The 24,239-nt window shown below is 41.7% G+C and overlaps 1 long non-coding RNA gene across 5 annotated transcripts in view; it reads right to left on the reverse strand.

The window, feature by feature from the left end:
- Positions 1–24,239, reverse strand: part of LOC110347417 (uncharacterized) — an 88,112-nt gene that overhangs the window by 21,416 nt on the left and 42,457 nt on the right. For 2 of the 5 annotated variants that reach the window (XR_002392046.2, XR_002392047.2), the window contains exon 3: positions 17,444–17,678. This is a non-coding gene — a long non-coding RNA (uncharacterized LOC110347417). The other 3 variants (XR_002392044.2, XR_002392045.2, XR_015451061.1) reach the window with 3 other exon arrangements.

The raw sequence follows: 24,239 nt of genomic DNA on the forward strand, positions 1-24,239 counted from the left end.
AAGGCCTGAGACTCCATCAGCACCCAGTAGGGGTTATATGGGGACCCTGAGGGAAGAGGACTCAAATGCAAACACTTGTACAGGGTGCAGGTGCAGGTGCAGGTGCAGGGATGTCCCCCAACCCAGGGACAAGCCTGTGTGCACCCGGCCTGGACAGTCATCCCTGTCACTCAGGGCTCACAGCCTGACTTTAGCCAGGGAGGCAGAGCTGAGGGTGGAAGGAGAGGCCAGGGACCCCACTGTCAGGGCAGAAAAGCCCTCCGGAGAGACTGCAGCAGACCAGGCCTCCGACCTGTGGACAGGGGTGTCCAGGACAAGGGGTCAGTAGGAAGAGGCTGGGCCAGAGCCCTCACAGTCTGCAGCAGAAATTACTCATGCAAGGCCCTAAAATACAGTGGAAAAAGAAGTTGATAACATTATTTAAATGAGCAAGTGAAATTTTTAAACAGTTGATGGGATGGGCTCTTAACTAACTATTGAATCATAGAGATCAGATTTACAATTACATATTCTTGAGTGCAAAAAAAGCAAGCAAAACAAAAGGACTGAATTTTGATGGATAAGGAATATGTCCCAAAGTGGAAGCAGAAACTATGATCTGAAGTGTGTTCATTATAATCAAGAGTATGTAAAGCTAGTAGGAAAAAAGCAAACAAAAAGCCTAAGTAGAACATGTAAGTGGAAACAGTAGAGAAAAAGCAAAAATTAATACCACAGCAAAACAAGTAAGAAGGCTCCAGGCTAAGAGGAAGGAATTGATAAACCCTTCTCCAGCTGTCTCTGTACATGTGGGGATAGAGTTGGGTGAAAAACACTATAAAATAAATAAATCTTTGTAAAGTTAATACAGAAAGGGAGAGATACACAAATAAACGCAGTTATATGAAAGGGGGTGTACTGAAGGTAAGCCGTTTACAAAGGTTACTATAAAACCTCATGTGGAAAATTACTCCAAAAAGTACAAACATGAAGTTAATCAATTTTCTAAAAAAAAAAAAAAAAAAAAACAGCAAATGGTTACAAATGGCTTTAGACAGTGGGAAGCGTGGGTGGCAATAATATCCATGTTGTTCTTTAGATGACTTTTCAAGGGTGCACTGAAATCAAATGGTCAGGCCTGGTGTCCCCTTTCATATTTATAAGGAATAATTAATTCTGATGTCAAAAACTACCAGAGATGAAGAACACAGCAAGCCGCCCTGTTCATTTTGTGACATGGACACACACTGACACCAAAACTTCACCAAGACAGTGCCAAGGGGCCAATGTCAAGGTCACATAAGAATATAAAACCAAGAGTTGGGGCCAGCTTTGTGTTGTGATCCTGTGTGGGGACATGAGAGGGACCCTGGGCTTGAGTGCTGCTGCCACAACTACCTTACAATTCTCAATTTTTAAATAAAGACCCCATGTTTTCCTTCTGTACTGGGGCCTGAAAGTTCTATAGCCACCCTAGAAAAGCTTCTAGCAAATTAAATACAACAGTGCAATAAAATAGTCACTACCTTCATAAAGATGATTTTATGTAAGAAATTCAAGGAAGATTAAGAATTAGGAAATCTAGTAATACATCTAGGAGATGGATTCTAAAGTGGTGATGTTAACAGATACTGAAAAAACATTCAAAGAAGTCAAACACAAAATTTATTTTCTTATAAAGTTCCTGGAATGGTAAAAGACAACCTTAAGCCAAAATAAAAAATTAATTCATTAATACATAGCTTTATTACCTTTAAAACAGTTGCGTATGCCTGTCATCCTGGCTTCTCAGGAGGCTGAGCCAGGAGGATCACTTGAACCCCAAGATATTCAGACCAGCCCAGGCAACATAATGAGACCCTGTCTCAACAAATAAGAAAAAAAGGAAAATAGGGAGGGAGGAAGAAAAGAAAGAAGGAAGGAAGAAAGGAGGGAAGAAGAAAGGAAGGAAGAGAAGAGGGAACAAGGAAGGGAGGAAGGAAGAAAGAGAAGAAGGAAGGGAGGAAGGGAGGGAGGAAGGGAGGTAATAAGCACCAGGGTTAGTGATCACTTCGTAGCTCTGGCTGGTGAAATAAGTTATGGGAACAAGATGTAGAGCAACTCCAGGAAAAGAGATAAAGTATTATGCTATTTACAGACAATACAAGTATAGACTTAGAAGACTCAAGAAGATTGACCAAAATATCATTCAAGTCAGTGAGATGGTTGAGTCCAAGAGAAATAAAGATAAATCAAGATATCACCAGGCACCAGCAATAATTATTTCAAAGACATAATAGTAAAAGGACTTCTTCACAATAGATTTAAAGCATAAAATAGCCAGGAATAACTGCACATGTGTGATCAACACCAAAAAAAAAAAAAACCTGACAAAAGTTTATATATAAAGTAATATGTTAAGAAATGGAGAAAAGAAATTGCAAGTATATTACAAAGTTGCCAAGGGTCTCATAAATAGGGACAAATAAATGAATAAATGGATGAATGTTCATTGCTTTCCAATTAAACCATTAACACAACCTCTATCAAGTGCCAGTGGAATATTTTAATGAAACAAATATTCATAAAATAACTCAAAACTTAAAAAAATAAGCAAGTGAGAAACATTGGAAGTATTTTTTTTAAGCAAGGGGAGTTGTTCTGCCAAATTTTAAAGTATATTCTAAAGTTCCAACAATTAAGTGTTTTATTGGCAGAAGAATTTGCAAACAGATCAATGGAACAGACTAAAGAGGCTCAGAAGAAATGTCAAAAATGTGTAAGAAGGAAGGCAATGGTAAAGAGAACATCACACCCAAGGGAAAGGGAGTGGATTAGTCATCAAATGGTATGTTTATTTATAAAGGAAACCTTAGAAAAAGGATGTGGATATCTATCAGTAATTACTGGTGGAGGCGATTCAAAACTCAGCAATAAAAAGTACCACAAAGGAAACACTGGTAGATAAAATGCAAAATCTATGCAAGGATATCATACACAGATTATATAAAAATGTCACATTTGAAAATAAAAGACAAGGGCATGGAGGTGAGGGTGTAGGTCAGCAGTGCAGTGTGTACTTAGCATGCTTGAGGCCCTGGGTTCAATCCCCAATACCAAAAAAAAAAAAAAAAAGATAAAACGTTAGAACAAACTGGAAAGAAATACTTTCAACAAATATAGTAAAGGGCTTAATAGTCTTATTCTTGGAAAAATCTTCACAAAATAGAGTTGAAGAATTAAAGACAGCAGTAGAGACAGATATGAGTAGCTATGAAGGAAAATGGCCAGTGAGCCATAAACATATGCACAAATGTTTAGTCCCACCAGGAATCAACAGGATGGGATGAAAGCAATGAGTCTAATGCGTGTAGAATTGGCAGTGATGAAGGCAGTTGTTTTTGTTCTTGTTTTCAGCATTAAATGAGATGACTCAATACTACTGTGAGCACAAAAACAAACTTAGGTGGGGGTGTAAAATCTGCAGATTTCCTGGAAACAATTTGGTAGTATATATTAGGAGCCTCGAAAATTATGCCTTTTAACTTAATAATTCCATTGCAACAAAACTACGCCCAAAAAGAAAAAGTCACAGGAGTGCCAAAAGATATGTGTGTGTGAACAATCAACACATTATTATTTTTTCCCCAAGTCTCTTTATAATTAGTGACTTAATAAATTCTTTGGATAAGTTCACATTTTTTAGTTAGACAAATTTTTTGAAACTTTTTATTTTAAGATAATGGAGATTCACGTGCAATTATGAGAAATAATGCAGAGAAATACCTGGGCTCAGTGTTCCATTTTCCCTCAAGTATGACACCTTGTGTAGCCATAGGGCAATCCCAGAGCCCTAAAGTGGATATAGTACAACCTGCATGTTATAGTTGTGCATGTGTGTGCTATTTCATCACATGTGTAGATTAGTGGTACTCCCAGCATGGCAAGGAAACCACAAAAATCCCTTGTGATGTCACAGCTGGCCTCACCAGCCTTGCCTTCACCCAAGCTCAGTATGTCACTGACCTGCAATCTGCCCCCCTCACTGTGCCATTTCCAGACTGCAATGTAAGAGGCATCAGACAGGGTGGGACTCTTTGAGGTTGGCTTTCTCACTCCCCCAAAATCCCTTAACATCACCCAAGTTGGTACATGTGACTTTGTTCTTTTTCATCATTGAGCAGGATCCTGGTCTTTAGGTAAGAGCCCAGCAAATCCAAGATGGACAGGGTTGTAAACCGGCTCAAATTCCATTGTGTGGAAGACTTGTCAGGGCAAGTTACCAACACACAGGTTTCCAGGAGGGCCTGAGACTGGAGACTGCTGCTGAGCAAGATGGGTCTGTAGGAGACTGTTCCTTGATTGTTCTCTGAGAAGCACAGCTCATGATCTTTGAAGACCTGGAACAATCCCAGTTTACTATACCTCAGTTAGGCAAAATCTGCCCTAGCTAAGGAGGAGTTTCAGGTGGCTTCCACAAAACAGTAAACTTTCTTGTTGGAAAAGTCAACATCAAAGTTATACATCCCTGTACTGATGTGTGGCCTGTTAGGAACCAGGCCACAGAGCAGAAGGTGAGTGGCAGGCAAGTGAGTGAAGCTTCATTTGTATTCATAGCCACTTCTAATCACTCACATCCCTCCCTGCCTGAGCTCCTCCTCCTGTCAAATCAACAACAGCATTAGGTTCTCACAGGAGCTCAAACCTGACTGTGAAGTGCAAATGCGAGGTATCCAGGTTGCCTGCTCCTTATGAGAATCTAATGCCTGATGATCTGAGGTGGAGCTGAGGTAATGAGCTCCTCAGGAGGGGTGGAAAGAGGCTGCAGATACAGATAAACATTAGCAGAGAGGCTATGCTGCACAGAGACTATAATACGTCAGCTGTTTTCAGGCTCAAGTCAAAATCCTATCAGTGAGTGGCAAGTGACGATTAAGCTGCATCTGGTCGCAGGCTTTAAGTCAGAATTCCAAATTTATTTAGTCTATAGATGGCCTGCCCTTTATTTTGCTTACCACTTCTTTTTATAATTTTAAATTTAATTTTATTGGTACATTTTAGGTACACAATACAACGACATTCATCATTGGAAATTTGCACCTTTACATAATCTCTCTTGATTCTTATTTTTTTCCCCATTCCCCTGCTCTCCCTTCAGCCTCGCCATCCCTCCCTATTTACAAAGACTTTAGGGTTTTTCATTTTCTCATAATAATTCCATTCCCTTCTTTTCTTTCCCCTACCCCTCCAACTTCCCCTTCCCCTTTGCCCCTTTTCTTCTTATTTCACATTATCTATTATAACTTTTAGTCTTTACTTACACTTTCAGTTTCTCACACTAGAGAAACTATTCAATATTTATATGTCTGTGTCCTATTTATTTCACTTAAGGAACTCAATGTGCATCCACTTACCTAAAAAATGTCTCTAATTTCTCATTTTTTATGGCTGAGTAGTACTCCATTTTTTTTTTTAACCCCACATTTTCTTTATCCAGTCTCCAGTTGATAGTAATTTGGGCTGTTTCCAAGTTTTAGCTATTACAAACTGTGCTGCTATGAACATGGGTGCACATATATCACTATGGTATGATTCTTTTAATTCTTTGGGGAAGAAACCCAGCAGAGGAATACCTGGGTCAAATGGCAATTCCAGTCCTACTTCTTTGAGGTATCACCATACTGATTTCCACAGTGGTTACATCAGTCCACACTCCCACCAGCAGTGGAGCAGTGTTCCTCTTTCCCCACAGACCCACCAGCATTTGTTATTGGTTTATTTCAAAATAGCAGCCATTCTTTCTGGGGTGAGGTGGAATCTCAGCCTTGTTTTCATTTGCATCTCTCAGTGATGCAAATGAAACCAGTGATGTTGAACATTTTTTCATATGTTTATTTGCTATTTCTACTTCTTTATCTAAGAAATGTCTGCTCATTTCGGATGCCCATTTATTGATCGGGTCTTTAAATTTGGGAGCTCTGATGTTTTTAAGTTCTTTATAGATTCTAGATAGTAGACCTTTGAGGAACAGCAGGTGAAAATTTTTTCCCACATTGAGGGTTATCTCTTCACTTTGTTGGTGGTTTATCTTGCTATGCAGAAGCTTTTTAATAAGAAGAGATCCCATTTGTTGATTGTGCTAGTTCACAGGCAACTGAGGTTTTGTTCATAAAATCTTTTCCTAAACCAATGTCTTCAAGAGTTCTACCTAACCTCTGTTCCAGCTGGTTCAGTGTTTCTGTTTTAATATTTAGATCTTTAATCCATTTCAATTTTAGTTTAGTGCATGGTGAGAGATATAGGTCTAGTTTTAATCTTTGGCAAGTTGAAACCCAATTTTTCCAGCACCATTTATTAAAGATTCTATCTTTCCTCCAGTGAGGGTGTTTGGGTCATTTGTCAAACATGAGGTGGCTAAGTGTGTCTGAGGTTGTTCGTGGATCTTCTAATCTGTTCCACTGGTCCTTGGGACTATTTCTTTGCCAGTATCCTGCTGTTTATATCACAGTAGCTTTGTAGTATAGTTTCAAGTTGGGTGTTGTGATACCCCCTGCCATGTCTCTGTTACCTGGAATTGCTTTTACTATTCTGGGTCTCTTCTTGTTCCAAATGAATTTTTGGATTGTCTTCTCAATGTCCATAACATATGCTGCTAGGATCTCAATTGGGATTGCACTGAATCTATATGGCAGTTTTGGAAGTATGACCATTTTCACTATGTTGATCCTTCCTACTAAGGAACAGGGGATGTCTTTCCATTTTCTGATATCATCTTCGATCTCTCTTTTCAGAGTGCTATAGTTTTCAGAGAAGAGGGCTTTGATTTCTTTGGTTAGATTGATTCCTAGGTATTTCAGTTTCTTGGATGCTATTGTGAAAGGAATTCTTTGACCTATTTCTCTCTCAGTGAGTCTATTGTTTGTATAGAAGAAAGCTATTGATTTTTGTGTATTGACCTTGTATCTAGCTATTTTACTGAATTTGATTATTAAGTCTAGAAGACTTTTGGTGGAGTTCTTGGGATCTTCTATACAGAGTATCATGTCATCTGCAAATAATTACAATTTGACTTCTTCATTTCCTATCTTTATTCCTTTTATTTCTTTCTCTTGTCCAATTGCTGTGGCTAGTGTTTCCAAGACTATACTGCAAAGGAGTGGTGATAGTGGATATCCTTGTCTTGTTCCTGATTTTGGTGTGAAGGATTTCAGTTTTTGACCATTTAGTATGATATCGGCTGTTGGTTTTTCATAGATGGCTTTTATCAGATTGAGGTAAAGACTGTCTATTCCAATTTTTGGTAGGGTTTTTATCATAAATGCATGTTGGATTTTGTCAAATTCTTTTTCTGCATCTATTGAGATGATCATATGGTTTTGTTCTTAGCTCTATTGATATAGTGTATTACATTTATTGATTTGGGTATGTTGAACCACCCCTGCATTCCTGGGATGAATCCCACCTGGTCAGGATGTATGATCTTCTTGTTGGTCTACATTCTATTTGCTAGTATGTCATTAAGGATTTTTGCATCTATGTTCATTAGTGAGATTGGCTTATAGTTTTCTTTTTCGGTTGGGTCTTTCTCTGTTTTGGGGATCACGGTGATGCTTGTTTCCAGGAATGAATTCAGGAGTGTTGCTTCCCTTTCAATTTCATTGAAGAGTTTTAGCAGTAGTGGTAGTAGTTTCTCTCTAAATGTTTTGTAGAATTCGGCAGTGAAGCCATCAGGACCTGGGATTTTCTTAGTTGGTAAGGTTTTAATTATGTTTTCAATTTCATTGATTGATATTGTGTCATTTGGAATATTTAGGTCTTCTTTGTTCAACTTTGGTAATTCATACGTATCTAGGAATCTGTCCATTTCTTCTGTGTTTTCCATCTTATTGATGTATAGTTTCTTGAAGTAGGTATTGATGGTCCTCTAGATTTCTGCTGGCTCCAGTGTAATTTCATCCTTTTCATTCCTAATTGCATGGATTTGGGCCTTTTATTTCCTTTTTCTGATAAGATTGGCTAGGGGTTTGTCAATTTTGTTTAATCTTTTGAAGAACCAGTTCTTGGCTTCATTGGTTTTTTGTATTTTTGTCTTAGTCCCCATTGCATTGATTTCTGCTCTGATCTTTATAATTTCCTCCCTTGTGTGAGCCTTGGGTTTGTCCTGCTCTTCTTGTAGAAGCTTGAGGTTCACCATCAGGGTGTTTAATAGGTCTCGTTCTGTTTTCCTAGTATGAGTATTCATTGCTATGAATTTCCTCCATAAGACTGCTCACTTTGTGTCCCATAGATTCTGATATGTTGTATTGTCATTGTCATTTAATTGTAGGAACTGTCTGATGACATCTTTAATTTCCTGTGTGACCCATTGGTTATTCAGAAGTGTGTTGTTCAATTTCCATGTGTTTATGAAAGTCTTGCAGTTTCGTTTGCTATTGATCTCCACTATGGTCTGATAATGTACAGGGGATAACTTCAATTCCTTTGCACTTACTTAAACATGTTCTATGAGCAAGTATGTGGTCCATTTTGGAGAATGATCTGTGTGCAGCTGAAAAGAATGTGTATTCTGATTTTGTGGGGTGGATCACTTTGTAAACATCTGTTAAGTTCATTTGTTCAAGAGTTTGATTGAGTTCTAGTATTTCATTGTTTATTTTTTTTCTGGTTGATCTATCTATTTGTGACAGTGGGGTATTGAGGCCCCCCACTACTATTGTATCAGTGCTTATTTGATTTTTCATGTCTGTTACTATTTGTTTTATATAGTTGGGTGCACTAGTGTTTGGTGCATATATGTTTAGGATTGTCGTCTCTTCCTCTTGGATTGTTCCCTTTACATGGATGTAGTGTCCTTCTTTGTCTCTCTTAATCAGTGTCGGTTTGAAATCCACTTGATCTGCAAAGAGGATAGCTACTCCTGCTTTTGTTTTGGTTCCTGTCACATGGAGTATTGTTTTCCACCCTTTAACTTTCGGTCTATGAGTTTCTTTTTGAATTAAGTGTGTTTCTTGTATGCAGCATATTGTTGAATCTTGCTTCTTGACCCATTCTGCCAGTCTATTTCTTTTGACTGGTGAATTGAGACCATTAACATTGATGGTTTTAAGTGATACATGTTGACTTATCATTGTCATGACTTTTTCTTTTTGTTGAATTCTCCCCCTTTGCATTTAATTTATTGTCATGCCCAATGGATTCATTCTGCTGGGCTTTCTGGGGTAGTGATCCTCGTTGCCTTTTCCTAGGATATTATGTAAAATTTTTTGGAGCGCCGGTTTGGTATTCTTGAAGTTCCTGGGTGCTCTTTGTCATGAAAGTATCTTACTTCCCCATCAATTTTGAAAGATAGTTTTGCAGGGTATATCAGTCTGGGCTAATGGCTGTTTTCCTTTAGGCCTTGATATACATCACTCCAAGCTCTTCTTGCCTTGATTGTTCACATTGAGAAGTCTGCTGTGATTCTGATGGGCTTTCCTTTGTATGTGATTTGTTTCTTTTCTCTAACTGCTTTTAGAACTTTGTTCTTGTGTTGGGTTTCTGGAATCTTAACTATTATATGCCTATGTGTAGATTTTTTTTGATCAAGGCTAGTTGTAGTCCTATATGTCTCATTTATCCATATGTCAAGTTCTTTTCCCCTTCTTGGGAAGTTTTCTGCCATCACTTCAGTGAACAGTTTTTTTTTTTTTATGTCATCAGCACTCTGTCATGTTTCTTCATTGACTCCAATCAGTGTTATGTTATTCTTCTTTGCATAGTCTAGCAGCTGCTGGATTGATTTCTCATGGTCCCTTACTATTTTAAAGAAATTTTTCTTTTCCTAGTCACTAATTTCAATCTTATCTTCTATATTTGAAATTCTGTCCTCATTTTGTCTCGTTCTGCTGTGTAAACTTTCAATGGAGTTTTTAATCTCCTGGACATCTGTTTGCATCTGTTTAATGGATTCTATTTTTTTCCTGTGTTGGGATTCCATTGTATTTCTCAGCTCCTCTATTATTTTTTATCTGTGTCCTCTCTAGATTTATTAATCATATCTTGCACTATAGGCACAATCTCTGCTGTTATCTGAGTAATTATTTCTGATTTCATTTTTTCTAAATCCTCTTTTGTTGCCAGTTCAGGGAGTCCAGGTGGTTGAGTATCAGATTGTTCCATCTCATTTCCCTTTGAGGTTGCTTTAGGTGATCTGGAAGTCTGGTTTTGAGATATGTTTATGTGTCTTCTCATTTCAATGGGTGGGGGGTGCTGCTGGCACCCATGTGGCTCACCTCCTTGGTGCTTTGGGGTGGTGGTTTGGCAGCCCAGAACATTCACCTCCTCTGCGCTGGGGGCAGCTCTGCTCCTCTGCACTCTGGGCAGTGGTACAGCAGCCCGAAAGGTTCTTACTTACCACTTCTATCTGCACCTCTTTCCTGCACTGTGCACTTGTCTCAGTCACCATTTTGGTGACCCCACAAGCTAACCCTAGGCAAAATGAGTAAAAAAGAAAAAGTCACTGGAGAAATTCTCTAAAAAGGGGGAAAGACCCAATGATGAGACAGCAAGACAACAGTTATCTAAAGCTGCCAACAATAGAAAGCTGCACTTAAAAACAAACACCAAGAGTCATACTTAACTTTCAAGTCATCGTAACAGGTGATTCTTATTCTCTAAGCCAATTTGTATAATATGTGGTGACTGGCAATCCAATAAAGTCATGAAAACTTCAAATTTGTTTCACCACATGGAGAACAAGAATGCTGTGCTAAAAGAGAAGGATTTGGAGTTTTTCAAAAGAAAAAAAACATAAATATGAAGAATAGAAGCAATTACTGAAGGCCACTGCTTCATCAAATGCATCTGCACTGCAGGTATCATTCTTTAGGGGCTACCCACATTGCTAAAGCTAAGAAGCACTTTACTATTGGTGAAAAGTCAATTGTACCTTCTGCTAATGACATTTGTTATAAACTTTTAGGAGAGGCTATAGTTTAAAAGTTGGAACATGTTCCTTTTTCAGCCAGTACCTCAACTAGATGAACTGATAAAATAACAGAGGAGAATATTGAAACACTATTTTTAGGAATGAGTCACAGTGGTACAAAACCCAGGTTGACAAATCTACCAACATTGACAACAAGGCAACACTGCTTGTTTTTGCGCACTCTACTTTTCAGGAGAATGTACATGAAGATGTTATATGCACTTTTGCTGCAGAACTATTCAAATCTGTGAATGATTACATTTCTGGAAAACTGGACTGGTCATTTTGTGTTGGCGTATGCATGGACAGTGTAGCTGCCATGACTGGATAGCTCTGTGGTTTCACTACTTATGTCAAAGAGGTTGCTTCTGAATGTGAGTCTGCACCATCATCCATAGAGAAAGGCTGGCTAGACAAAAACTGTCACTTGAACTTCATGTTTTGTGAAGGAACCATATTAAAGTACATGCCCTTAATTCACATCTGTTTGTGCAGCTCTGGAAGGAGATGGACACAGAACCACATGTCCTCTCTGATAAAGTGAGATGGCTTTCTAAAGGTCGGTCACTGGGCCGAGTTTTTAAGTTAGTGGAGCCATTACAGGATTTCTTCTAGAAAAACAGTCACCACTGGCAGTACATTTTGGTGACATAGAATGGGTTCCTAAACTTACTTACTCGTATAACATATCTAACCTGCTCAACCTGCCACTGCAGGGGAGACAAATTACTATGTTCAAGTTGGCAGAAAAAGTGACTGCACTCAAAGCTAAACTGGAATTATAGAGGGAATGAGTAAAATAAATAGGGATTTTTATGGTTTGTTTTGTTTTTTGGGTTTTTTTGGTTCCAGGGATTGAACTCTGGTCCTTGCGCTTGTGAGGCAAGCAGCAGAACCACTGAGCTAAATCCCTGGCCCAACATAGGGATTTTTGATGTTTCATACACTAGCAGAGATTTGGAAAGAAACTGAGCCTGGGCCTTCTTTCTCCCAACTGATAATGATCACCTATCTCACCTTTCAAAGGAGTTTGACCATTGTTTCCCAGCCATTTTAGGGAGGAATGGATTGCAACTCATTTGTGAATAAGCCAAGTGAATCGACTTTGTCTGTGCTCAAAGAGGATCAACCACTTGAGATCACACATGGCAGTGGCCTTAGAAGGATGTTTGAGACAACTTCAAATCTCCACATGTCCTGAGCTAAATCCTGAGATTCTCACAAAAGCCCTGAAAAGCCTGCTCCCATTTCCAACTTCCTGTCTTTGTGAAGCAAGGTTTTCTCCAGTGACAGAAACCAAAATGAAATTACAGCATGGACTGGACATAGCAAAACATTTCAGGTGTCACTGTCTCCCATTACCCTCAGATGGAACTGTCTACTGGCAAGATCCCACTGATTCTGCGTTATGGCAAGTTGTGTAATTATTTTGTTGTACGTTCACAGTGTAATAATAATGGAAACAAAGTGCACAGTAAGTGCAATGCACTTGAATCATCCCCAAACCATCCCCACCACCACCACCCCCTCTCCCTCAAACCATGGAAAAATTGTCTTCCATGCAACAGACACCTGGCCTCACTCCCAGGCAGGAAGCAGTGCACCCTCCCCATTCTGTGTGGGGGCTTTACCCCACATACCCAGAACCTTATACCTTCAGGAATCAGCCAGCTTCACCCAATCCCTTTCACCATTAACTTTATCTAGGACTGAGTGGTCTTCAGTTTTAGTGTCAAAAGACAAAACTGCAACATTTTAAAGACTAAATTGGCTTTTATCGAGAAACATTTTTTTTCCTTTGTGATTCTGGGGATTAAACTCAGGGTTTTTGCCCTGAGCTACATCCTCAACTCTTTTCATTTTTTATTTTGTGACAGAGTCTCACTAAGTCCCTAAATTGCCCAGATTAGGCTCAGACTTGTAGTCCACCCCTCAGTCTCCCAGAGTGCTGGGATTACAGGCCTGCATCACTGTTTGTGGTTTTATTCAAGATTCTTGAATAAAATAGAATGAGTATTCAGTTTGGTGTGGCAGAAAGATTGATTTTATCAAGGTGAAACAAGGAAGCAGAACAGCTTGAGAAGGATTAGTTAACATCAGATCCCAATAGGCAGCTTCTCATGAGGGAACTTCCCCCACAGGCTCACTCAGGCAGACAGGGCACTTTTTGGCTGGGTGCTGCGCATCTCCTATTTTCAGGGAAAATGGGTCTGTTTGGGCAGTGTCTACTTCCTTATAGCTTTGGTTTCATCCCAGGTCACCTGGCAGGGGTTACCCCATTCTGGGAAGTTCAGTCTGCAGCCAAGGCTCCTGGAAGCTTTCTCACATCAGCCCTGAATGGCACTGGCTGTACCTGCGCACCCTGGGTATCATGCTACTGTTGGTGCATCACAAGAAAGCAGGTCCAAGTGCAAAGTGGGGTGACAGTGGGGTCACTGGCTCTTCCTCTTCTCTGATCTGCAGAACTGAGGTCCAGGTGGCTGGCCATGCTCCTAACAGGCAGGTGCTCTAGGAGCAACTGTCATGGTGACCAGGACCCAGGCCATGGCTCTGCAACCCACAGCACATAGGGGATCTTGCAGTAGACACAGTGGATGTCAACATCACCCTTTATTCTCATTTTCTCCTCCATTACAGATCCCTGGTTTCTTCAGTCAGGACAAAAGGCACCAGCTAAAATCTTTATTGACTTTTCTGCCTCGCAGTTAAAAGTAATGGTATGACTGCTCCTGGCCAGTGGAATGGAAGTGAATTGTTCTATGGAAATGCTGGGAAGTCTGTGCAACTGGGAAGAGCAGCCTCCTTTGTGCTTCCAGCCTGGAATGCTGGTGTGATGGCTGGATCTTTTTTCATCAACTTGGCCCATGAAGTGACCTTGAAGAAAACTACCAGATGCTGCAAAGAAGAAAGGGGTTATCAGGGGTTTGTTCCTCCAGTGCTGGACAGCCCTGCTTTAGAATTTTTATTTATTTCTGGGGGTAGTACTAGGGATTGAATCAGGACCCACACACTGAACTACACCCCTACCTCTCTTTTGTTAATTAATTTATTTTTTTACTTTGAGACAAGGTCTTTCTAAGTCACCAAATGCCCCAGACTGGACTTGAACATATGATTCTCCTGCCTTAGTCCCCCAGAGAGCTGGGATCACAACTATTCCCCATATGTCCAGGTCAGATTTTGTTAAGACTACTGAGATTTTGAGTGTCTTCTCTTGCAGTGAGGCTGACCTAACTATAGATTATCTCAGCGATCCTGGGTTCCACTCGTGGAAAGTTCAGGTAGCCTGGAATTTTCCACTCCCCTGAAATTGTGGCATTTAGGGAACTACAGTAAAGTCAGGGTGAATCCTCAGGCATGACAGAGCCCCCCAAAATGACCTGGAGAGGCATTCTTTCTCTGAGCAGTGGGGAATGGTGGCTGCCCATCAGAAGCCAGGAAGGGTGAGTGATGTCTCAGGAACCTGTTGCTCACATGCTCTGTCCACAGCCTGAGGGTAAAGAGAAGGAGCAAGGATTTCCTAGGCACAGTCTTGGAGGGAAAAAGAAAAGGCCCTCAAATGCCCCCTCAGCTACAGGAGAATCAAACAGCATTCATTATAATGATGAAAACTGTACAATACCTAAGATACACAATGTGCGTCAAGTATTCAGTTAAATAAAAATACCATTTTCTGAGCTTCCACAGGACCATTAAGGTGGGATAATGAGCAGGGTTAACATGGTCCAGCTAAGCCCAGTTCATTCCTATGTTCATTGCTTGAAATTTACTCTCCTGGGCCTCAGTGTCCTTGTCATTGAGACAAGGGTGCATCCAGCAGCATTGTGTGTCTGTGCCAAATACCTAAGATAAGTCATGTTATAAAGAGAAAGAGTTGTTTTGGCTCAGTTTGGGAGGTTTCAGTCCATGAGCACCAGACCTTTTGCTTCAGCCTTGAATGTTTGATGGGGTGGGGTAGGGTCAGCACATCACGGTGGGACTCATGACTTCAGAATACAATCACCTCAGGCTGGGAGGTAAGAAAGAGGAGGCATGGTCTTCGGTCTCACAGACCCTTTAGGGGCAGTCAGTGACCAGAAGACCTTGCCTAGGCCCCACCTCTGAACAGTTCTTCTGCTTCCCAACAGTGCCCAGCTGGAGGCCAAGCCTGTGACACGAGGCCTTGGGGCCACTCCAGACACAAACTATAGCAAGGGCTTGTGTGAGACGCTCCGGAGCTGTTGGCTCATGTGTCCAGCATTGGAAGCCATGCCATTCTGGGCACTGTAGACATAGAGCCCTTCCCTCTGGGGTGTGGGTTTGACTTGGAAATACTGAAAGCTCTTTCCCACAGGACAAAAGTGGTTTCATCACCTTCTCGGAGATGCATTTTGCTGCCACAATTCCAGACAGGCTTCCTGTAGCAGAGGGAATGATAGGCTGCATCCCAACACTTTCCAGGTCGTGACCCGCATAGGACACAGGACCAAGCAGTTCAGTCTGCCTGGGGTCTGAAGTGACCAGCCGCCCTCCCCACATGCCCAGCCATGAGCACTTCTGAAACCCAGTTGTGCCACCCTGGGAAGTGCTGGACTGAGGGAGTTGGTGCCTTACCTGTCTGGTTGGCAGACTCGCTTGTTTCTTTGGTTTGGGCTAAAATGGGGTCACAGGGAAAGGGGACATCTTGCTATAAACTACGACCCTGAAGCCCTCTGCCTGCATGTCCACAGGTCTGTCCTCCTCACCCTGCAACCCAGCCCTAGCCACGGGCCTCGGTGTGTGTAGCAGAGCCACCCTTCCCTCTGCAGGTCCTCAAAGTCAGACCACATCCGGCCCCAGTCCTTACTCCTGGGACCAGTGGCAATTGTCCACTACCACAACAGCCAGGGTTGGGGTTTCAGGGTATGGTCTTGAAAAAAAAAGGAAAACTTTGCTTTGGTCCTGAAAAGTTGAACTTGATTTTATTTATAGCAGATAAGCATCACCTACCTGCTCCCCTTCCTAGTTCATGAGTGGAGAAAGGACAGCGATGAGGGCTGTATTCTGGAGTTGGGACCAGACTTCTCCACTGTTTACTTCACATCCCTGATCCTTCTTTTTCTCCATGTGAATGGGAACATGCTACTGATGTGAACAAATGTCTATAAACCTTACTACAGCCCGGAGCTGTGCTCGGGTCAAGGGAGATGACCGTGAAGGAACTACAGAGGATAATCGTGATGTGGCACCCAGAATCCCCTCACTGAAGGACGCAGCTGCCCAGCTGTTGAAGTCTCACCCCTCCCAGGGCAGACCCTCCCAGTGGGTCGGAGCTAGAGGATGAAGAAGGGGCCATCCCAATCCACTCTAGGAGACCTCTGAAGGCCACTCCTGCCCCTGCCCTACTGTGATGTCAGCCGTGTCTCTCATCAGCAAGATCACAGCTTGGCTCTCCCCTCTGCCCCCTTCACACACATCCTGCCTGCTAAGCTCCCACTCAGGGTCTGCTCCCAGGAAGCCCAGCTTGTGACCAAAATAGTCTTCAATCTTTCAGGCAACCAGCTCTCGGAGAGAAATGATAAAGCCATTTTCAGAGAGCCATTGAGAAGAGAAAATGAGAGAGTTTGTGAAAATACTCCAGTCACACACAGCTATGATGGAAGCCATGGGTCCCTTTTATTTTTCTAGTGTCTTGGAGTGAATCAGGTGGCTTGGAAAACACCTGCCTGTCCCCTTCTGTCCCTATCTTCAAAACCACATCCTTAGAGGCAGCCCACAGGGGGAGCTCAGCCCAAGTAGATGTGGCAATGCCCTGGTCCCGTTGGGGAGGGAGGCTGAGGGGGACTTCAGATACCCCAAGGACACCTCTTGGCCCCTGTCTGCCGAGCTGTTATTGGTGCAAGCCTCATTCCAGAGGCCTCCAAAGGGGAGAGCCATGCATCCCCCAGCCCAGCTGACAGCTTTCCAAGTTCCACTGTGCTATAACCGACTTTGCAAAAGCAGAATCCTTGGCTCCAAACCACTAATGAACTCCTTCTAGCTCCAGGTTTAATTAGTTTTCATTGCAATATTAATGATCTCAACAAACCATTTCAACTTTCCTGTTGCACAGCTGGAATTCTTTTATTTGGCATTTGGTCTCTTTATAAAAGAATCCCCCATGTATCCTCCTCCCCTCTTGCCCCATCGAGAGGGAATAAGATCACATTCTTACTTCGCTTATCACTTTGGCCAGCCCAGGGACAGTAGCTTTAATAATTTTGAAACTGGGAGCATTAAACACATCACAAACTGCCATACAAATAACATATAATATAACTCCAGGATTTTAATTACATTGACTAATATATGTACCAATCCCGAAATCTCTACAGCACCATTAGGCCACATGCATGGACATTACAGGGAGGTTTAAAATTTGCACAAGGTATGTCATTAGTTGATCCAAGACCTTCCAGGTCTCAAGTTCTCGCCTGGGACTCAGAATTCATTTGTTAGGCACTTTGAACTGCCCTGCCAAAGTCAGTACTATTTTCATTAGTGACAATGAAAAATGATTACCAGCTCAGGTTGGTTTGTGTTGAGGGCGCAGGAGTTGCACAGCAGAGCATTTGCTGGTGGATCCCACTGGCTCTTTATTTTCTCTGCTTCTCCGGTGGAGGAGAGAAGCCACAGCTCCTGAGGTGGACAGAACTCTGCTTCTCAGTTCTCTAGGCTGAGCACCCAATAGTCATGCAGAGTGGGCTGGCAGTGAGAGATCAAGCTCAGATGTCAATGTGAGCATCCCCAGCAGGCTCTGTAGAGGGGACAGGAGCAAGGGCAGCAATGAAGGCAGATTGAATGAGGGAAGGAGCCATTCTGGAGCTCACCCAGGGTCTGGAACAGGTTGTGACAACATTCATTCTCTACTGAGGAAGGAGCATTCCGAAAATAGAGGGAAGAACTTCAGGGCCTACAGTTCACAGAGCAAGTCAGCTGGGACCACTGGCATGGCCTTAGTGATAGGTCCCACCATAAAGTCATCCAGGCTGGGTCCATGACTGTGACTGCTGCCTCCAAACTGTGTCCCTGCTTTGTATCCTGGCTTTGTATCCCTAATGGCCCTGCACACACTGAGGCCAGAAGGCTCTTCCTGAAACATGTCCCTTTCCAGCATGTGACTTCTCAAGACCCTTAAGTGACATCAGCTCCAGTGAAAAGGGGCCAGAGCCGTTGGTCCTTATGGGACCTGTCTGTGTCACATCCCAGGACTTCCTTCCAGAGGGCCCCATGGCTCTTGGAGAGCTCTCCATAGACAGTCAGATAACGGAGAAGGCTGAAAGGATCCAGACACAAAATACTGTAAAATAGTTGTAAATATAGACCTGTATACTTTTTAAAACTACTGAATGTTGGGCCCGGGATTTAGCTCAGTGGTTTCGCCACTGAGGTTCCCCACAAGGTTCTGAGTTCAATCCCCATACCAAAAAAACAAAAAACATAAACAAAACAAAACAAAAAAACACTACTGAATGTTGTTCAAAGAAAAGCCATGGTGATCAATACTGTGTGATCTTGGCATAAGAATAAATATACAAGGACACTTCACAGTTTTCAGAAAATAAAAATAAAATCAGGAGCCCTGTCTTAGTTACTTTCTTAGTTGCTGGGATGCAATGCCAGACACCTACAACTCTAAGGAGGAAAGGTTTATTTCAGTTTGCAGTTTGTACAGGTTTCAGTCCATAACCTGCTGGCTCCAAGGTGGGACAGCATTGGGGCAGAGGGGTATGGTGGAAAAGAAAGTGCTCAAGACATGGCAGCAGGAAGCAGAAAGAGATCAAGGGAGGAGGAGGGAGACAGACCCTTCCAATCCACACTCACAATGACCCACTTCCTCTTGACCAAACTTAACCTCACAACATCAAATTTAGCTACAAACTCATCAGTGGACTAATCCACCAGTGAGTATCACACCACCATGATTCAATGACCTCACCTCCTCCAAAGCCCCACCTATGAGTGCATGAGGCTTTATGGGACATCTAGATATATACCATAACATCCTCTATGAAGGAGGGACAATCATATGTGTACTGATTATGCATCAGCTATACTTGGTGCTAAATGATCATGAAGCAATGCCTAAAAAAATCTGAGATAAAAAATTATTATCAACATAAATTCCATACTGACACAAAATGCGAAATGTGAGAAAAGAACAAAGACTTTAACAGATACCAAGATTTGGAAAGTATACTTGACTCAAACTCTTTCTTATGTGTTACTTGAGGATGCACTCCAGCCAAACAAGGGAGCCCACCAAGAGTAAGGAAAACAAGATGTACAGGGAACAGGAAGCACTTGAGTTAAGGGGAGAGAGAGAGAGAGACAGAGAGAGAGAGAGAGAGCGCCCTGAGAACCACAAGTAGTCCAGGTCAGAAAGGAATATGGAGGCTACAAGAGGGAGCTAACTGGGATTTTCTTAAAGTCACCATTAGAGTGAATTTTTATTACCACAGTCTCAAACTAGGTGCCAGAGAAAATGGAACCCAAAATTGCCAACAAGTAAGAAAAAAAAAAAAAAACAAAGGGCTGGAGAAGGATATAGGGTGCCAGCCTCACTTCCCCACAACTGCTGCACAGCAGGTGCGAAGAGGAGCAGCCACCCCCTGCTTCCCATTCATTAACACCAGTGAGCCTGATGTGCCCACATGATGCCCATGGAGCCAGGGCTGGCCAGCCCACATCCTGCCTCACACGGGCTGGTAGCAGTGGACCTCATCTGCCTGCAGATAGAGCATAAGTAGGCCCAATGGAAAAGCATCTCCTGCTTCACACCAGCAAACAGCGATGGCCTAATCTGCCTGCCGCAGCATTTCCAGCAGAACCACAGGGCCAACCCGTTACACATGGCATACTCCCTGCATTAGTTTCCTATGGCTGTGGCAACAGATTACCAGAAACATGGTGGCTTGAAATGACATGAATCTATTATCTTACGGTTCAACAGGTCAGAAGCCTGTTGAGAGTCTCACTGAGCTAAATAAGGGTATTGGCAGGATTGTGCTCTTTTGGGGGGCTCTAGGAAAGGACCCATGTCCCTGCCTTTTCTAGGTTCCTGTATTTTTAAGATCTTGCCCCGCTTCCATCTTCAAAATCAGCAATGGGCAGTCAAATATTTCTTATGCTGCCATCTCTTCCAATTCTCTATTCCTCTATCAAAGGTCCTGGTGGTTACACTGGACCCACCAACAATCTTTTGATCATAAGGTCAGCTAATTAGCAACCTGAATTCCAACTACAAGCTCAATCCCTTTCTCCACGTGTATTATTCTGCCTTGTATTGCTATAACAAAATACTACAGATTATTTGTAAAAGAAAGAAATTCATTCAGTTCACAATTTTAGAAGCTGGAAGTCCCACCAGTCCATGGTGCCAGTTCTGTCAAAGGCCCCTCTGGCAATGGCACATCATGGCAGATGGTATCAGGACAGAAGCCTGTGTAAGAGAGAAAGACCACATCACAAGACAGGAAAAAAGATGGAAAAGAGAGGGGATCAGCCTCATTCTTTTCATATCAACTCTGTCTCTCTCAAGAACTAACCAGGATCTCACAAGAACTACCTAAATTTCTTCAAGGGTGACACTCCCCACCCAGCAGTGATGTAAACTCCATCTACAAGAGTCCATTTGTTGAAAACTCTACCACCTCCCAACATCGCCCCATTGTATGAAACCTGGAAGACACACATGAACTATGTGCAGAGTACCGTGTAATATAACAGTCTCAGATTCCAAAAGTGAAGATGAGAACGTCTTTAAATAATGGCCATTCTTGGCCATTATTCTGCCTACCAAGACTACCTGCAGTGCTAGCCTCATCTACCCCAGCAGAATAAGCACCCCACACGCACACACCAGGAAGACTGCAAGAACCTGCGTGCTAAGCCTGAACAGGAAAATTGCCTGCTAAAGAAGAAGACATGGTAGAACCAAAGGTCTCCTAACACATTATCCAAAATGTCCAGAATAAAATTGAAAATCACAATTCATTCCAAAACCAGGAAATCATAACTTAAATGAGAAGATGATGAAGCACTGTCAATGCAGAAATGAATCTGATTTTGGAACTATCTGACAAATGTTGTAAGGCAACCATCATGAAGTTGATTTAAGTAATTGTTATGGTTTGTGTCTAAATGTCCCCCCAGAGCCTCATGTGGTCATAGGTGGAGCACTTTGGAGGTGGCTGGATCTGGAGTGTGTGGTGCTGGGATCAAAGATATGTGGTTACTAAATTAGTCCACTGATCGGTTTGACATAGATCAGGTAGAATTAAGGGTGTCCCACCTCAGATGCTACCCATCCTAAGGGTAGATAGGCTGGATAAGATATAAGGGACAGAAAGAGGGTTGTTTCTTGTCACTTACTTACTCCTTGCTGACTTTCGCCTGCAAATATTGCCATGAGTGTTCATCCTCTGTGGCCCCTCTCTGCCATGCCACTCTGCCTTGGAGCCAGCCAACTATGGACTGAAACCTCTACAAACTGTGAGCTAAATAAACCTTTCTTTCTTTAACTTTGGGTGTTGGTTATTTTTATCTAAACAACAAGAAAGTAACTAAGACTAATAATGATAAATTCTGTTGAAACAAATAAAAATATATAACCCAAGCAAGGAAATAAAGGTTACCTCACAAATAGAAAGTATAGAACTATAAAGTGAACAAAAACTTTAAAACTCACAAAAAGGGCTTGATAATAGAGATGTGAAATGAGAGGATAAATGAACTTAAGGACAGATAAGTAGAATTTATTTAATCTAAACAATAGAAATAAATTAGACAGAGGCAAATAAATAAATAAAAGTTCAGAAAACATACACATTTAACAAAAGATCTAATATTTGTGCAATTGAAGTTCCAGGGAAAAAAATGAGAATAAATGTGGGCCCAAAAAGTACTCAAAGAAATGTTTGAAAGCCTCACAAATTTGATAATAAACATAAATTTACAGAATCAAGAAGCTTACCAAAAAAAAAAAAAGAAGCTTAGCAAACTTCAAATAGGATAAACCAAAAGAAAGTCATGTCAAGGCACATGATAATTAAATGAAAATTAGAGACTAAGAAAAAAACCTTGAAAGCAACCAGAAAAAGTTGACATTTGACATGTAGGGAATACCTGAATTACAGCCAATATCTCATCTGAAACTATGGACCTCAGGAGAAAGTGGCACAACATTTTTAATGTGATATGAGAAAAGAATATTAACTTTAGATTTTATATTCAAGGAATTCAGCCTTCAGGGAAATCTAGCACTAAATATGCTCACATTAGAAAAAAAGGAAAAAGAAAAATCCTCAAATCAGTAATCTAAGTTCCTAACTCAAGAGGCTGAAAATGAAAAACAAAATAAATCCAAAACAAGCTTAGAAGGAATAAATGGTAAAAAACAAGAACAGAAGTTGATAAAATTAAAAAAGGAAAACAACAAAGAAAATCAGTGAAGGGCCAGGGATTTAGCTCAGTGGTTTCACCACCTGCTGTGCAAGCACAAGGACCCAAGTTCGATCCCCTGGTACCAAAAAAAAAAAAAAAAACAAAGAAAGGAAAAGAAAAAGCAAATCTGTGAAAGCAAAACCTAAAAAAAAAATCAGTAAAATAAACCTCTAGCAGAACTGAAAGAGATTTTTTTAAAGAGAGAAAATATAAAGTACCAATATCAGGAGGAAAACAGGAGGTTTGGCTACAAATATTATAGACATTGAAAAGATAATAAAGGGAGGCTACACATGACTTTATAATATGAATTCAACAATGTAGAAGAAATGGGTCAAGTTCTCAGAAATACAACTATAAAATTCAACTAAGAAATAATTTGAATTATCTTATAATCATTAAGTAGATTGAATTTGTAATTCAAAGTTTCAAAGTCTCTAATCCCATATTGGTTAGGGTTCTTTAGAGGAAGAGAATTGATAGAAAATATATGTATAATCATGAAAGGGGATGTATTAGGTAGCTTATAGGATCAGAGGCAGGAGAGTCCACAGTGGCTGTCTGCCTGGTGAAGGACCAGAGGATCCAGTACCTGCTCAGCCCAAGAAGATGGAAACTGCAGAACCAGAGATATCAGTGATGCAGCTCCAATCCAATGTCAAAGGTCCAGAAGCTTGCTGCAGGTCAAAGTCTGCATCTGAAAGCTGAACAAACTGGATGCAAACCAATGTCCAGCCTGGAGCTCTTCATAAACAGGCACTTTTTCTTCTTCTTTTCCTTTTTTATTCCATTCAGATTACAAGCCTATTGGTTGATGCCATCCAGAACTGGGTGAGTCTTCCCTCCTCAGGTTTCAACCTACACATCAGTCATCTCTGGAAACACCCCCAGATACACCCAGAACTGTGCTTTACTAGGTGTTTCTTACTCTAGTCAAGTTGACAGATCACAGTTCATGATTAGAGTCCACCCCTTGTTAATCCGAAAACCAGACCCATCTCCTTAAGCCATACTTAAATGTCCAAATATAATAGCAAGTTCATAACCACATCAAACAAGAGACAACTGTCCTAGGTACAAAAAGAAATGTACTAATTCCCTCCCATAAATAGAAGACAAAAACTTTCTTTAGGTGATGATCACCCTTTTCCTGACATTCTATGCCTTAAACATTATAATGTACAATTAACAATACCTAAATTCCAATATTAAGTTAGTCAATGTTTCAGATTACTTACAAAGAAAATAGACATCCAATGCTTGGCAAATGCAGGCCTTGAGCTTCATGGGGCAAGTTGGGGCCAGGCTCTGCTGAGCTATCTCAGCCCCTGAGCTCCCTGGAAGACTGGCCAAGGATGTGCTCGCCGCTCCCTCTCAGTTCCTCTGCACTGACCTGCTTTTCCCAGTTCATTATAGGAGATTAATACTAATGTAACATTAGAAATGGAATCAAGAGAGGAGCAGAGGTCCCCAGCACCCAGCAGCTGAGCCATTTGGGCTGCTGTACCATCACCCCCAGCTCAGGCAGCAGAGCCTCCCAGCACCAAGCAGCTGAGGCTTTTGGGCTATTGAACAATCACCCCCAGCACAGAGGAGCAGAGCCCAGGCCAGCACTGAGGAGGTGAGCCATTTGGCCTGGCATACCACTGCCCACAGCGCAAAGGAGCAGAGCCCCACCATGTGCCAAGGAGGTGAGCTGCATGGGTCCCAGCAGCACACACCGTTCCCCCCACTGAAATGAGAAGACACATAAACAAGTCTCAAAACCAGACTTCAAGACCACCTAAAGCAACCCCAAAGGGAAATGAGATGGAAAAATCTGATACTCAACCACCTGGACTCCCTGAACTGGCAACAAAAGAGGATCTGGAAA

Source organism: Heterocephalus glaber, unplaced genomic scaffold, assembly GCF_053883595.1.
Source record: "Heterocephalus glaber isolate CG9 unplaced genomic scaffold, H.glaber_assembly_v1.0 deba00001150, whole genome shotgun sequence".
In the NCBI taxonomy this organism is placed as follows: domain Eukaryota; kingdom Metazoa; phylum Chordata; class Mammalia; order Rodentia; family Bathyergidae; genus Heterocephalus; species Heterocephalus glaber.